Raw genomic sequence first — 14,706 nt, 5'->3', positions numbered from 1 at the left:
GAAATGGACCGTCTCTGATTTTATTTCAGCCTCTTTTGCTGGCTGTAAGCTTCAGCAGAACATCCCAGGAGTCAATATTCACATTTTGTTTAGAACGTTTTTGACCCAAGTCTCATCTGAGTATGCTGGAGGTAGTGACATCTATGGATGAGTGCCAGCTTGCCACCAAATGGGGGACAGAACAGAGGAAGGTTGAGTTAGAAGGAGCTACAACACTTTTATAATATTCATTTATAAACTAGGATAATATTATGGGGGGAAGCTGCACACCTTTATTTGTTTGTTTGTTTGTTTGTTTGTTTAAAGGCCATCTTTTAAAAGTGTAAAATCAAATAAATCCTGCTGTTTAGTCAAAATGGGCTCCCAGAGTGGCTTACAAATCACACACACACACACACACACACACACACACAAAGGGCAGTCCCTGCTCTCAGCTTTACAATCCAAAAAGGCACAACACAAAAGGAAAGTGCATTGGGAGGGAGGAGGAAATAAAGAAAGTCAGATCCAAGTCCTGGGATGGAAAAATAACATTGCACCCTTATATGCCCATTCAACCACTACATCCTGCAGATGTCACCTCATCAGGAAGTTTCTCCCATACAATGTAGGAACTGAACCTTTAGTTTGGCAGCACTGTCCCTTTGCAACTCCCTCCTGTTACATATTAGACAGACACCATCTCTGTGGTCTTTTTGAAATCGACTGAAAACCTTTATTTTCTAATGAGCTTTTTAACTGGCAGCTTTTATCCCAGTTTTTATCTGCTTTGGGTTAAAAGGGGAAACAGGCCGCAACTCAGTGCCAAAGCATCTGCTTTGCATGCAGACCTCTCTGTCCTCCACCCAGGCAAGCAAGAACACCAGGGGCTGGTCTGTTAGGGCAAATGGTGTGTGCCCAACTTCAGTGTGCCCTCATCCAGTGCCTCTGCCCACACTTCCCTGCCTCCTTACATAACAACCAGTCTGGGGGTGGCTCTGTCTGTGAGCTTAGTCTGAGTGTTGGCCTTGTCGAACTCAGGAGGGAGGAGGATGGGGGCAATCATTCTTTGGCTCTGCCTGCCATTGCCTCTGGCTCCACGTACTGTTGGGCTCCCTGCCTTCCGCCCCGCCAATCCCATTGGGCACCAGCCGCCATTGAGCAAGAAACATGATCAGAGGTCCAGGACACATTTCAGCCAAGCAAACATATTCAAGGAGGGTGGAAACTCAGGGGTGGTGAGGATATGGCCTGAGGAGGGGGTATTGCCTGGGGACAGTCCCAAAGGTCACATTGAAAGGCTTGGAGGAGTGCATTCAGGCTGGAAAGGGAATCCAGAGAGCCTTCAGTTAACTCCTAGAACTGCCAATTCTGAGAAGGGGCAGTGCATGTTTACACGGTAGCCCATTGTTCTATCCAAACACAATTTCACCTGCTACACTGAGAAATTTCACTAGCCCTTTGTCAGTCCTATAAGGCCTCCGTAATAACTATATGTTGTAGAAGAGCTGCTTTTATTATCCTAGGAGGAATTGACCTGGAAATATCATTGGCACCAATACAGCACTCTCTATGGCCTACCCAAGAGGCAGTGGGGTGTTGATGTGTTTTTTCAAAGAGGCCTCGTGGTAGCGGAGCCACCATCCGTGTCCCATACCTCATTCCACTGCCCAACGGAAGCTGAGTGGAGTAGCGATTGTTGTGTTGACAGCTTTATGGCCTCTGTACCTCAGCTATTTTTAAAGAAGCACATCATCTCGATGATGTTAGCAGATCTTCCCGTATAGAGATCACACCATTGTTATTTGCAAAGGAACAGGTAGATTTGTTCTAGGTTTCTAATAGTCCTTATGTGCGTGTGCGTGGGGGGTATTTCTGTGTTGTCAAATCATCTGTTTAGAAATCAGGGAAAGGGTGTGTTTACAGCATTAAATGTAAAGGAGCAAATTTAAAGAATATCCTTCTTAGACTTTCAACATGTGAAGTGAAAAGAAAGGGAAAGATTCCTTAAAGATTCCTTAAGCACCAGTGGGAGAAGACATTCCCTCTGAAGCTCCATCGTGATTTTCAAAGGTCAGCAGAGAATCCTCTCATTGGTGGCCTCACCATGCCAGCTCATCTCTCTCTAGGGAAATTGATCCTTGGAATGCTAGATCCCAGGGTTTTTAGACCCAGGGACACAGTTGCAAGCCTTTTTTCATGCTGATTTAAACCAGCGATTCAAATTACCTTGATTTAAATCAATCCATGCTGTCAGACACTGCCAAAGATAACGGGGGGGGGGGAATAACCCAAAATGCACTTTGTTAAAAAAATCAGCAGAGGCAAGCAGGAGCCCTCTGTATCACAGGAGGCACTATGGTGCCCATAGGCTCCATGTTGGAGATCCCAGCATTAGACCATACAAACACCATTTTTAATCCTTCTCTGAAGTCAGTGTGTTTTTTTAAATAATTTATATACCACTTGACTGTAAGAAATTTCCAAGTGGTTTGCAAAGGACCTTAAAAGTGGTGTACAAAAGACATTAAATTGGATTGAAGTGCCCTGAGAAAATAATTAACTCTGATTAAAAGCTAGAGCTGTCCATCAAAATGAAAGATTCCCTCTTCTCTCTACTCTTCCCCTCTCTAATGTTTCCCCAGTCAGTTTTGTTTCATTTCTTGGGGAGGGGGATTTTTTTGAGTGCTGAAGCCACAGAGCTACTTGGAAGTTTAGGGAATCCCTGATCCAGCGGCGACTGGTGGCTCCATGTCAGTGAGGCAGTGGAATCCAGTCCGGGTTTCAGTCTAAAATCTGGTGTGGATTCCACTGTCCCACTGACATGCAGCCACCAGCTGCCACTGCTCTGATCCACCTTGAGATGCCTTGTTCATTGCCCAGTGATTTGGAAATATGACACCCTTCTCTGAGTCATGCCAGTTCATCTCATAATTCAGGGCAACCCAGAGCAAATATACGCCCCTAATATTTATCCAGGGAGTGTGAATTGGATCAGTTTGCTCTAAACAAAATAATGATAGTAATTATTATTATTGAAAGAAAAATGGAAATGGACTGCCTTCAAGTCGATCCCGACTTATGGTGACCCTATGAACAGGGTTTTCATGGTAAGTGGTATTCAGAGGGGGTTTACCATTGCCTCCCTCTGAGGCTAGTCTTCCCCAGCTGGCTAGGGCCTGCTCAGCTTGCCACAGCTGCACAAGCCAGCCCCTTCCTTGTCCGCAACTGCCAGCTGGGGGGCAACTGGGCTCCTGGGGACTATGTAGCTTGCCCATGGCTGCACAGGTGGCGGGGCATGTCACCCCTGAGCCACTCACTGTGGGTGTGATCTTTTGCTGGACCTGTACACCCAGAAGACACAAGCAGGGATTTGAACTCAGAGACTCTGGACTCCCTTATTATTATTATTATTATTATTATTATTATTATTATTATTATTATTATTATTATTATTATTATTATTATTATTATTATTATTATTATTATTAAATAATAATAATAAATAAAATAATAAACATTGTTATTATTTTAAACTTGCTAGTTGCTTCTTATGCAAAAAGGCCTCCAAGTGACTTACACATGAACATAAGTAAAAATCCATTATAATATAAATGCATACACACAAAAACATATGCAATTTGTATGAAAAATACACAAAGCAACCCCACCTCTGCCCTATTTCAGCAACAGAAAGTCTGGACAGCACAGCAACAGCAACACAACATCACAGTCCATCAAAAGCTGAGGTTGGGGGGAGAGTAAATTTTTACCTGGGGCCAAAAAGATTTCAGCAAAGGTGCTGGGGGGACCTCACAAAATTCTCCTCCATGCCTACTTGAGGCTAAACTATAACTGGATAGACATATTAGGAAGCTGTGCTGCCTTATACTGAATCACCATTGATCCATCTAGCTCAGTATTGTCTACACGGACTGGCAGCAGCTCTCCAGGTTTCAGGCAGGAGTCTCTTCCAGCCATACCTACAGATGCTGCTGGGGACTGAATCTGAGGCCTTCTGCATGCAAAGCAGATGCTCTACTGCTGAGCTACGGCCCTTCTCCATATGGTCCTGCGTTCCGATGAAAACAGCGTTTTCTCTTTTGCTTTTGTGGCAAGCAGCCAAAGTACACAACAGAGACTAGCTGCATTAACTACAAGCAATGGGTGGGACAGCAATAGCCTGGTTGGACAGCCAAATGCACACTGGGCATTGGCTGAGATCGGAGTGCAATTTTAAGTCCCAAGGGCAGGATGCAGCAAAGAAGTCCTACCTCTGGTCCATCTTCCTACACACACACACACACACACACACTCCCAGCCAACCACCACTGAGCTGATTAGCTGGGGACAAAGCATGTCACAGTCAGACTGCAATTAGCCACGCTGCCATCTTGCCATTCGGTCCTGTTTTCCCTCTTTGCCCTGGGTCGCAAGTGGGTGTCCCCACCAGAAGGCACGGTGCTATGCTCATTCCTTATCTCTGACTAGACATGCATAGGATTCCACTGTTAGGCTGTGATCTTCCGCCACCACAATGGGGGTGCTCCAGGCATGCGCCTGTTGCCATCTATGACATGCCGAAGGGTATGTGCAGTGCGTCTTGCCCTGCCATTAGGCTGTGGCCCTTAGATGGTGCTCCTCCCCAACACTCGAGCTAGTATCCATCGGCTGATCCAATTGCTTCTGGAGCTAGGCCTGCTCTCAAATGAAACCTTAGAGCCTGGATTCAAAGCCTTCTGGCCTGGAGCCTTCCCCTTCCCCCCCCCCTCTTCCAAGCCTGGCTTAACTAGCTTCTCAAGCCAGCCGTGGGTGGGATTTGGAGCAAACAAAAGGGGGAGGTGGGGATGGGACACTGATTTTCCATGAGAATTTGCTTCAATGCCTTGGCAGTAAGATGTTCGATTCGCTCATTGTGCTGCTGCTTGTTTATGTTTCACAAGTTTTCGCTGCGTAGCCACACCGTTAAGATTGGAAGCCAGGGCGTTTGGTAATTAAAGACGGGTCTAGCAATCCAAAAGTTGCACTCCTCCGCAGTGCCAAGTAGTAAATCCTTTAATGCTTCTGGATTTTTACACTCCAGTTGGGAATTTCCCAGTGGTATTTAGTAATATGCTTATTGTATTGGTTTTAATTCCGGGGTCAACGGAGTTTTCACCAACCCCCCACCCCCAGTAACTTCTTACAAGAGCTGTCGTAGGTTGAAAAAAGCACTGGGATGCATTTAGAAGGCGATTCTTTAAAAAATAATGTGTGGGTGATATTCAGGGTTAGTCCTAGTCAGAACCTACATGACTTAATGTTGGTTCACTAATTTCAATGGGTTTACTCTGAGTAGCACTTAGGTGAATACAATTTTGCATTGTGAACCTGATAGCCCCAGCTTCAGTCGACCTCATATTTTCTGTATGATTATAACACTGTCACACAGAAGATCTGGGCCCTATATGCCCTACAGATTTAAATCAGTATTATACCACTTTAAACATCCTCCAGAGAATCCTGAGAAGTGTAGTTTTTTAAGGGTCCTGAGAGTGGTTAGGAGACCCCTTCCTCTCACAGAGCTCCAATTCAGAGTGATTTGTCAATCAATCACTCTTCCCAGGGAACTCTGGGAACCATAGCTCTGTGAGGAGAACAGGGGCCTCCTAAACACTCTCAGCACCCTTAACAAACTACACCTGAAAGATCGTCTTATCCCTTATACATCCAGTCGATCACTGCGCTCTGCAGGTGAGGGCCTCCTGCAGATACCACCTTATCAGGAGGTCAGTTCCTCACAACATAGGAAGTGGACCTTTAGTGCTGTGGCACTGACACTTTGGAATTCCTCTCCTTAAATATTAGACAGGCACTATCACTGTTGTCTTTTTGGCGCCTGCTGAAGACCTTCCTTTTTCAAGAAGACTTTTAAGTAGAGACCTTATGTCAGTTTGGTCTGTGTTGGAATTACTTTTTTAGATTATTTTAAAGCTTTTTTTACAGAAAAGATGTTTTTAAAGAAGCTTTGTTTTAATATGTTTTTAAAATCTTTTGTTTTTAACGCGTTTTAGAGTGTTTTCAGTGCTTTTGTTTACTGCCCCGGGCTCCTTCTGTGAGGAAGGGTGGGATATAAATTAGATAGATAGATAGATAGATAGATAGATAGATAGATAGATGATTTTCCAGGTTTCTATGAGCCAGCACGATTGGATATATGCCGAGGAGCCCATACCCCAGCAAGCACCCCCTTGCAATTGTGCCCTAGACCTGCTAAAGTGAGGAGGGAGGCTCAGGCCACATGCATGTTGTTGTTGTTGTTGTTGTTATGTGCCTTCGAGTCTATTACAATTTATGGCGACCCTATGAATCAGTGACCTCCAATAGCATCTGTTCTAAACCACCCTGTTCAGATCTTGTACATTCAGGTTTGTGGCTTCCTTATGGAATCAACCTGTCTCTTGTTTGGTCTTCCTCTTTTTCTGCTCCCTTCTGTTTTGCCCAGCACTATTGTCTTTTCTAGTGAATTATGAAAGCACTGTAATAGCATTTTGATGAGTCTTGGCTTTTTTCAAAGAATCCTGGGAACTGTCATTCGTTAAGGGTGCTGAGAGTGGAAAATGAAGGATCCCCAAGCCAATGTCCAGCTACGTTCTACTCCAAGTAGACCCACTGGAACAAATGGGCCTAACTAAGTCATGTCCATTATTTTCAATGGGTCAGCTCTGAGCAGGACTAACATTAGATGGAAGCAAATATGACCCACAGGTGGGTCAATACGGCTATGCTGCACCTCTGCTGCCTGAGACGACATGCCTCTGAATGCCCATTGTTGGGAATCACAGATAGGGACAGCGTTATGGTGCTCATGCCATGCTTGCAGGCTTGCCATGGGCATCTAGCTGGGCACTGTGAGAACTATGATGGGCCTTTGGCCTGGTCCAGTAAGGCTCTCCTTATGTTCTTTAAAATAAGGGAGCTCACACCTGTGGCAGTATTACAACACTGGCATGAAAGTTAATACCGTTTGGTTCCCATGGGATGGCATCCATCCATCTTAATGAGACCATTTGGCTGGGGGAGGGGGCACCAATTCGGCAATGCTTGTGAAAAGCAACACCCAAAGCACTTACTGGTCTCCCATCTCTTGGGCGTCTTGCTCTTTTCAAGTTTCTCACTCTCTGAAGAAAGAAAAATCTATGTAGTCGTCTTGAATGGTCTAACACGTCAGGCTATCTCTGCCACTAAGCACTTGTTCCTTAGACAAATCTGCAAACAGCGAGGCAGGTAATGTTTTTTGTTTGTTTGATTTTTTGGCAAGCAACATTCCATCAAAGCAATATGGAAGTGTTTAAAGGGAAAGGGCTGGCACATGGGGTGGAGGATAGTCAAGATCTGAACCTTTAAATTATAGCCATTCCCACCCTAATGATAAGTAAATAAACAGTTCACAGCTGCATGGGGCTAAACAGGGAAACACATTGATCTCTTGGAGGCGTGATTGGCGAGCAAGTAATTAAGTGTGAAATGTGAGCCCTCCATCATGTCAGCATGAGACACTGGAGGTCTCCAGTTGTACAACCCCCCAGGATTAACCCTTGGGGCACCCTTGGGTGTATTGCACAGGACTGATTAAAAAAAAAGGTGACTCAAGCCACAGACAGCAAGGCTAATTTTGGCTTCCCCTTAAGAAGTACGCTGGAATTGAGCATTGATAAAGTCGTGCCTGTTTCTAGCTGTAGATTTTTAAAGTTCCCTGAAGGCTGGAGTGATAGAGTGGGCAAGGCAGAGCTAGCCAATGAGGTGCCCTCCAAATGTCACTGAACCCCAACACCCATCAACCACAGCGAGCATGGTCAGTGGCCAGGGAGGATGGCAGCAGCATGTGGGGGAGGGGTGCCATGTTGGCCTACCCCAGGCTAAAGGGATGAATCAGAAAGACCCAGCTTCAAATGTTGCCTTTTCCATGTACTCTCTGAGTCGCCCTGGTCACATTACTCTCTCTTAGCCACACTGGCAGTGTAACAAAAGATTACAAGACTTTGCAGTGCTCTTGTAAGAGTGCAACTCCATACTGAACATTCCAAAAACACTACACAAACATCATCGTCATTAGTCGTATTTATGTATTTTCTAAAGTCCAGACTGGTTCTTAAGAGAAAGTTCTTGATGTGCTCCCTTGCAACAAAAGTGTGGCATGGATCCTAAGTTTCAAACTCAGCATCCCCAAATGGATACACTCCTTTTCTTCATGGGCAGGAATGAGATCCAGTGGAGGATTCCACCGGCAGAAAAAGGCAAGCTGATTTTCACCAGTTTCCCCTGCAGTCTTTTTTCCCTGAGGGGATAGTACAGAGGGCTTCAAGTGGAAATGGTGGAAATCTCATATGCCCTTTCCACTGGAGCAAACATCCTGTGAGCAGAACCCTGCTTAGGGGATGCTCCCACTGGTGGAGGCCTAGTTAGACTCTAACTCCCTGTGTGTAGAAATCTAACATATCAGGGAGCAAACATGGCCTTCTTCTTAATATTCACACTTTTTACATGGAGGGAGTTTAAAATGTATAGAAACATCGAAACAAACATCACAGGATGAATTTAGCACGTGATGTTTCTGACTGTGGAGTTTGTCTGTTTAGTGGCTGAGGGAAAAAGGCTGCGGGGATCCTAGAAGCCCCTGAACACCATGATTATTCAGGTCACACATTACGTTTGACCAGGTGTATGACCTTTAAAAAGCATTTAAATGCAGCTGTCTCTGGGGTGGAATCCATCAGCTACTTAACAGCTCACGGCAATATACACCCCCTGCAAGTCGGGCTCTCATAGAAAATGTCATTGCCAGCTCTAGCTGTCAGGGAATTCAGACTGGTTCAATTTAATTACCCAGATTCCTGGAATTTGGTTGAAAGACAAGATGCCAATCCCCTTTCAAATTGGGGTATGATCTCAAAATAGCACCATGCCACTTAATCAGGCATTCAGCTTTTGCTTAGCATTTATGGTTGTCTTGGCAAAGCCTGAGTGAGAATGCATTTAAACAAAAACACTATGAAATGAAACATTTCATATCATAACTTTGGAGATGGATTTAGATTAACAAGCCAGGAATATTTAAGGATATATTAAAATATGCATGTGCGCGATCACACACACACACACACACGAGGCAAAAATAAGATCCAAGCTAAAAACTGTGCCCTCTTGCAGGCAAGATGGAAAGTTTTGCAGAAAAAGGATGAAAACAGGGTGTAACAGAGGTGGAATTGGTTGAAAGGAACTGCCCTTTTTAGTATCTAGACAGGAGGAAAGAAAACAACTGCCACAAGTGAAGAATTTCCAGGAGAAGAACTGCTGACATTTGGAAGGAAATTCAAATCCTCCACACTGTCTGGTTCTTTGTGGGTAAGTTTTATCTATTCTGTTCTGTTCTATTCTATTCTGTTGAGAAGTGCTTTTAACAAAGAACAGCAAGGTGACATTCACACCATACAATTTATTTCACTATTATTCCACTTTAAACAGTTATTGCTTCCCCCAAAGAATCTTAGGATGTATAATTTGTTAAAGGTGCTGAGAGTTGTTAGGAGACGTCTGTTCCCCTCACAGGGTTACAGTTTCCAGAGTGGTTTAACAGACAGTCCCTCTTCCTAGGTAACTCTGAGAATTGTAGCTCTGCCGGGTGCATGCCTGCCATCAACCAATATGGCAGCCAAGGCTTCCCTAAGGGGCTGATGCCCCTGCCGCCATCTTGGTTGATGGCAGGCATGAGTGCACAGAGCGGCCAGCATTCACTTCAAGGGAAAGGTAGGTGGGGCGTGCAGGCGGGTGCCAGGGCTTGGGGCAGACTGGTGCCCAAGGGCCCCAGCATGCCTGGCGCCAACCCTGTCAAGGAGGGACACACAGAACAGGAGACTTGAAAAACCTGTTCCACCCCCTCAAACCTCCTCCTTGCATCTTGATTGTGCCCTCCCTCCCTTTACGAAGCATGGGTGATGCTAGTCATCTATTATGGGGCCAAGTAGGAAATAAGGGGTGGTGCCCTGCTTTTGGGGCCACTCCTGTTTTGCCTATTCATATACTGTTGGGTTTTGGTATGTCTGGCTTTGGGGAGAGGCGTGGCTGTAGCCTGTTAAGGCACTGAGTCTGGGCAGATAAGTTGGGGTGAGGCAGCGGGTAAGAGCACCCTTCAGGGATTTCCAGTCCTTCAGTTCTGGTGAGAACGGGGGGGGGTCCCTTGTGGCCTGTCACAGGCATTGAAATAAACATGTATACAGAGTGGCCAGGGTGCACATGAGGAACATGCACTCAAGGTCACCTAGTAAGGAGGGAAAGGGTTATTCCACATCTTTGGCAGGATAGCCACAGCTATTGGCTGGATTACATGCCAAGGGGTCTGGACGGACGCTTCCCTTCCAGAACTAGCTGAATTCCTCACCTACCTGGAATTTTCTAATCCGGCTAATTGGAGATGTTTAACTGGAGATGTTTATTTCAGATTCAAAACCTGTTATGTTTTAATAAATATAACATTCACACCAATGCTGTGTCTCACGAGTCTTCTTTGTGGGTGTGGGGGCAATGCTAACTGGCTGTTGTGGAGTTGGTGGTGCCACTGGCATTCTGCAAATGGTACCAGCTCCTGCTCAGATTTCACCTCTGTGCCTTCTTCGTTTCTGCCAAATGAGGGGCCAGCTGATAGTCTCTCTTGCCACTTGAGGGTTGTGGGTGCCCTTAAGAAACGGGCCCATCATTTCACTCAATAGGCTGGATTTCATCCTGGACAAATGAATTTAGATTAGATCGTAAAGGGTTGCACCGAGTCCCTCAGGCCAAAACAATTTCAGTTCAGCTTGCCCAAGCTCTTTGAAACGTTTGCAAATTCCTCAACATTAATAACAAAATCTTACTGTAGGCAAAGATGCTGAAACAAAAAATCATTGCAGTTGAGTTATAAAGGGCAACGGCACAATGGAAAGTGCGTTTCAGTTTCATGGGCTTGGAAGGGCGTCAGCAGCAAATACATGATCAAAAACACATTGGATGTAACTGATATTAGATGCTTAACGTGAAATGCCACTAAAAATAATATGCATTAATTTCCTATAAGTACAATAGGCTAAATAATAGGCTCTATTTAAAAAAAAAAGATGAAAAGAAAGGCTTTTATCCAGTGCTAGTCCTACTCAGAGTAGACTCATTGAAATTAATAGACCTAAGTTAGTTATGTCCATTAATTTCAAAGGGTCTGCTCTTAGTTCTTAGAGTGTTCTTGCACTCGGGTCCTGCTTGCGGACTTCCCCCAGGCACCTGGTTGGCCACTGTGAGAACAGGATGCTGGACTAGATGGGCCACTGGCCTGATCCAGCAGGCTCTTCTTATGTTCTTACTATGTTCTTAGTAGCAGCAGCAGTGGATACAATCCCCAAAAATCACTGATCCTAAATACTGAGGGTTGTATTCAACTAAGTTCTACTCAGAGTAGACCCATTAAAATTAAGTTCATCATGTCTCTTCAGTGGCCATTTGTTGGAGATGCCCTATTATTATTATTGTTGTTGTTGTTGTTGTTGTTATCATTATTATTATCATATTTATTTTTACCCCGCCCTTTTCCAAAATTGGAACTCAGGGCAGCTTACAGACTCAGGGCGGCTTACAGATTTCCTAGTTCTAGATTTCCTGCATCGAGCACAGGATAGAGTAGATGACCTTCTAAGGATTTTTGATTCTACTGCCACTCTAGACATTGTGAGTTGGTGTGTGTTCAGCGGTCATCAACTCCATCCCTTGCTTGATGGTCATCTGGCCTCTGCTTGGAGACCTTCAGGGAGGGAGGTTTTCTGCCCAGTTGGAGACTGGTGCCCGTTGGGACTGATGGAGCAGAAGGCATGGAGCCCAAACAAGAGGTGGAGCCAGAGGCCATGACAGGCAGGGCCAACTTGTTCCCATTTGCTCCTCCTCCTGCCTCTTCAGTTCTGTTTGGGCAACACTGAGACTACGTTACATTGATTTATTAGAAATGAAATGGTCAGAAACAACCAGATGTGCCAGTTGCTTCTTGTAAATCTCCTCCACATTAACCAAACAAGACAGAATGTGCCAACTCACAGGCAACCCTATTATTTGACTTGCTTAAATGCTTCTCCCAAATTAGTTTTCACTGAACAGGGTGGGGTGGAAGGTGACGAACACAAGACATTTCAGAAAGTCAGTTGGAAGAACTAATTGTTAAAAATAGACTTTTCATTTAAAAAAAGGAAGCCTATGGTGAATGAATGCGAATTTCTTTTTTATATTTAGAGCTCATCTGAGGCAAAACAAATTGTGACACAGCATGTAGTTAATTGGTGGCTTTTATCTGATTTTAGCTTTGGATTGCTGCAGTGTTTGATTGTAGCAACCCACCCTGACAAAGTTGGGCAAAGGACAGGAACAGTCTTTGCATCTATTATGCAGTTTAAAAAAACAAACTTCACCTTAGAGGCAAAGACAAGATTTTTAATGTCATATCTAATTTGGCCCCAAGTCAATTGGGAATAGAAATCACCTGAATGGCACTAGGATTTTTGAAAAGATGACTGCAAGACCTTGATTTAAAGTTGCATCTTTTGAAACAATACAAGTTAGAATTTGTGGCAGGTCTGAGATAATGATCCTGTGAGGCTTTGAAAATGTACCAAATTGGACATTTAGGTGGTATTCAAAGCTAGTCCTGATCAGAGTAAACCCATTGAAGTTAATGAACATGACCAGCTTAGGTTCATTAATATCAATGGGTCTACTCTGATAGGGCTTAGTTGAATACAACCCTTTGAAACAGAGCTGAGCAATGCACAGCTTGGATAAAACACTAGGCTGAATTTGTTCCCTTTTAATATTTAGGATGTCATTCATAGTCAGGTTCGTAACAACACAGCATAAACTGGATTATATGTGCTGGCATTTCAACCTTATTTGAGTTGTTATTCCTTATTCTGATATCAGGTATCCCAAATATATCAGGAAATAAATAGGAAGGGAAAAATGGTGAATGAAGGTGAATAGGTTATGATGAGGGAAGATTAGCCAACCGACCTGTTAAAAGAATGAGCTAAATTAGTTGGAGTCGAGTAATTAATTGTCGGTCAGGGTGTGGATCTGAACAGGTTTTATTTAGCAATCGCCTTTATGCAGAGGCTTGCTGCTGATTTAAAACCATCTAACCCCAACTGAACATGAATAACATTGAGGTTAAAAAAAAAAGTTAGTGTGACAAATATATGCAGATGGAAATATATTTTATAAGAACTCTGAAAATTGTCCTGGGGGCTAGGTATGCAGTACACTCTCCCTGGTGAAAAAGCAAAACAAAAAAAACAGAATGAATAAATTTCATGTTCATATGTATATTTGCTTACTAATTTGGCATGGAGCTAGAAACGTTTATGACCATTACGTGAAGCAAAAATTACATTTCATATTTTTTAATGTGATCTATTTACATGTGGGCTATGCTTGCAGTATTTATGTGAATCTAAGGACTTTTTATTTCAAGGGAACTATCTTGCAAGATAGCATGCTGGTACGTTTAAATATTTTCCCTAAGAAAAAATATTGAGCATATTAGAAGTGTTATTTATGGTCTGGGATGATAACCTTAGGCTGCAATCCTATACTCATTTCCCCTAGAATAAGTCTCAAGCACCTTAATGGGGTTTACTTCTGAATACAATTGCACAACTGAGCAATTTATGGTAGTGCTGAATTTATTTAATAAGTGAGCAATGATCCCTATTTTTCCCACCAATTTGTTACTTTTACCCAGTATAATAATAGAAAGTCAAATGAAATTTCTATACATTTGTTGTTTACAAATTGTATGAAGACTGCATGTGATATGCACGTGATACGGAGATTCTACCAGTTTTATACTTAAGAAGCTTCTCGAAGCAATAAATTATTTATTTGATGGTTTGGTTGTTCAATCGAAGTTTAAAAAATTTACATTGTTTAAGTTTAATAAATTTATAAACTACTTTTTAAGAAAACATTCTTCACAAACCAGTACACAGTATCAAAACTGACGAATGCAAATACCATTGAAAATAGAGATGGGCAAGAATTTTGATTCAGTTCACATTTCAAGCTGAAGCGATCAACTTTGCACTTTCCAAAACAATATGAGAACCAAGATGCAGCCATCCTTCAAAATTTCACTTTCCAAATTTTGCAGTGAAATTCTCCAGTCAAGGAACGTGTACAGAAGTACATAAATAAGGGGAGACCGTGCATAAAAATATGAGTGCAAATAATATACAGAATGTATTATACTAGGATAAACTACTTACAAAAATGTGTAGATTAGTGAAAACTGCATACATAAATAAGTTTATTGGGAGAAATTCGCACTGAAATGCTGAAGAATTTTCATGAGGATTTAAAAAAAAAAATGCTGCAGAAATGTGTAGAACCAGAGTTAAGACTGGAAAAACGAGAAATGGAGAGAACCAAAATTGACAGATTTTTCCATCCCTAATTGAAAATGCACTGACTGCCATTGACCATTGACCATGCTGCCTGGGACTGAGGGCACCAGGTTGGCTACCCCAGCCCTATCTTGGTAATACTCTAAATAAAGTCAGCACAAAAGCAGTCACGTTGGAACATAAGAAGAGCCTCCTGGATCAGGTCACTGGCCCATCTAGTCCAGCAACAGGTTGTCACAGTGGCCAACCAGATGCCCCAATGGGAAGACCTGAGTGCGCT

This window comes from Rhineura floridana, chromosome 13 (genome assembly GCF_030035675.1).
Source record: "Rhineura floridana isolate rRhiFlo1 chromosome 13, rRhiFlo1.hap2, whole genome shotgun sequence".
Classification (NCBI taxonomy): Eukaryota; Metazoa; Chordata; class Lepidosauria; order Squamata; family Rhineuridae; genus Rhineura; species Rhineura floridana.
Note: the sequence above shows the minus strand (reverse complement) of the source record.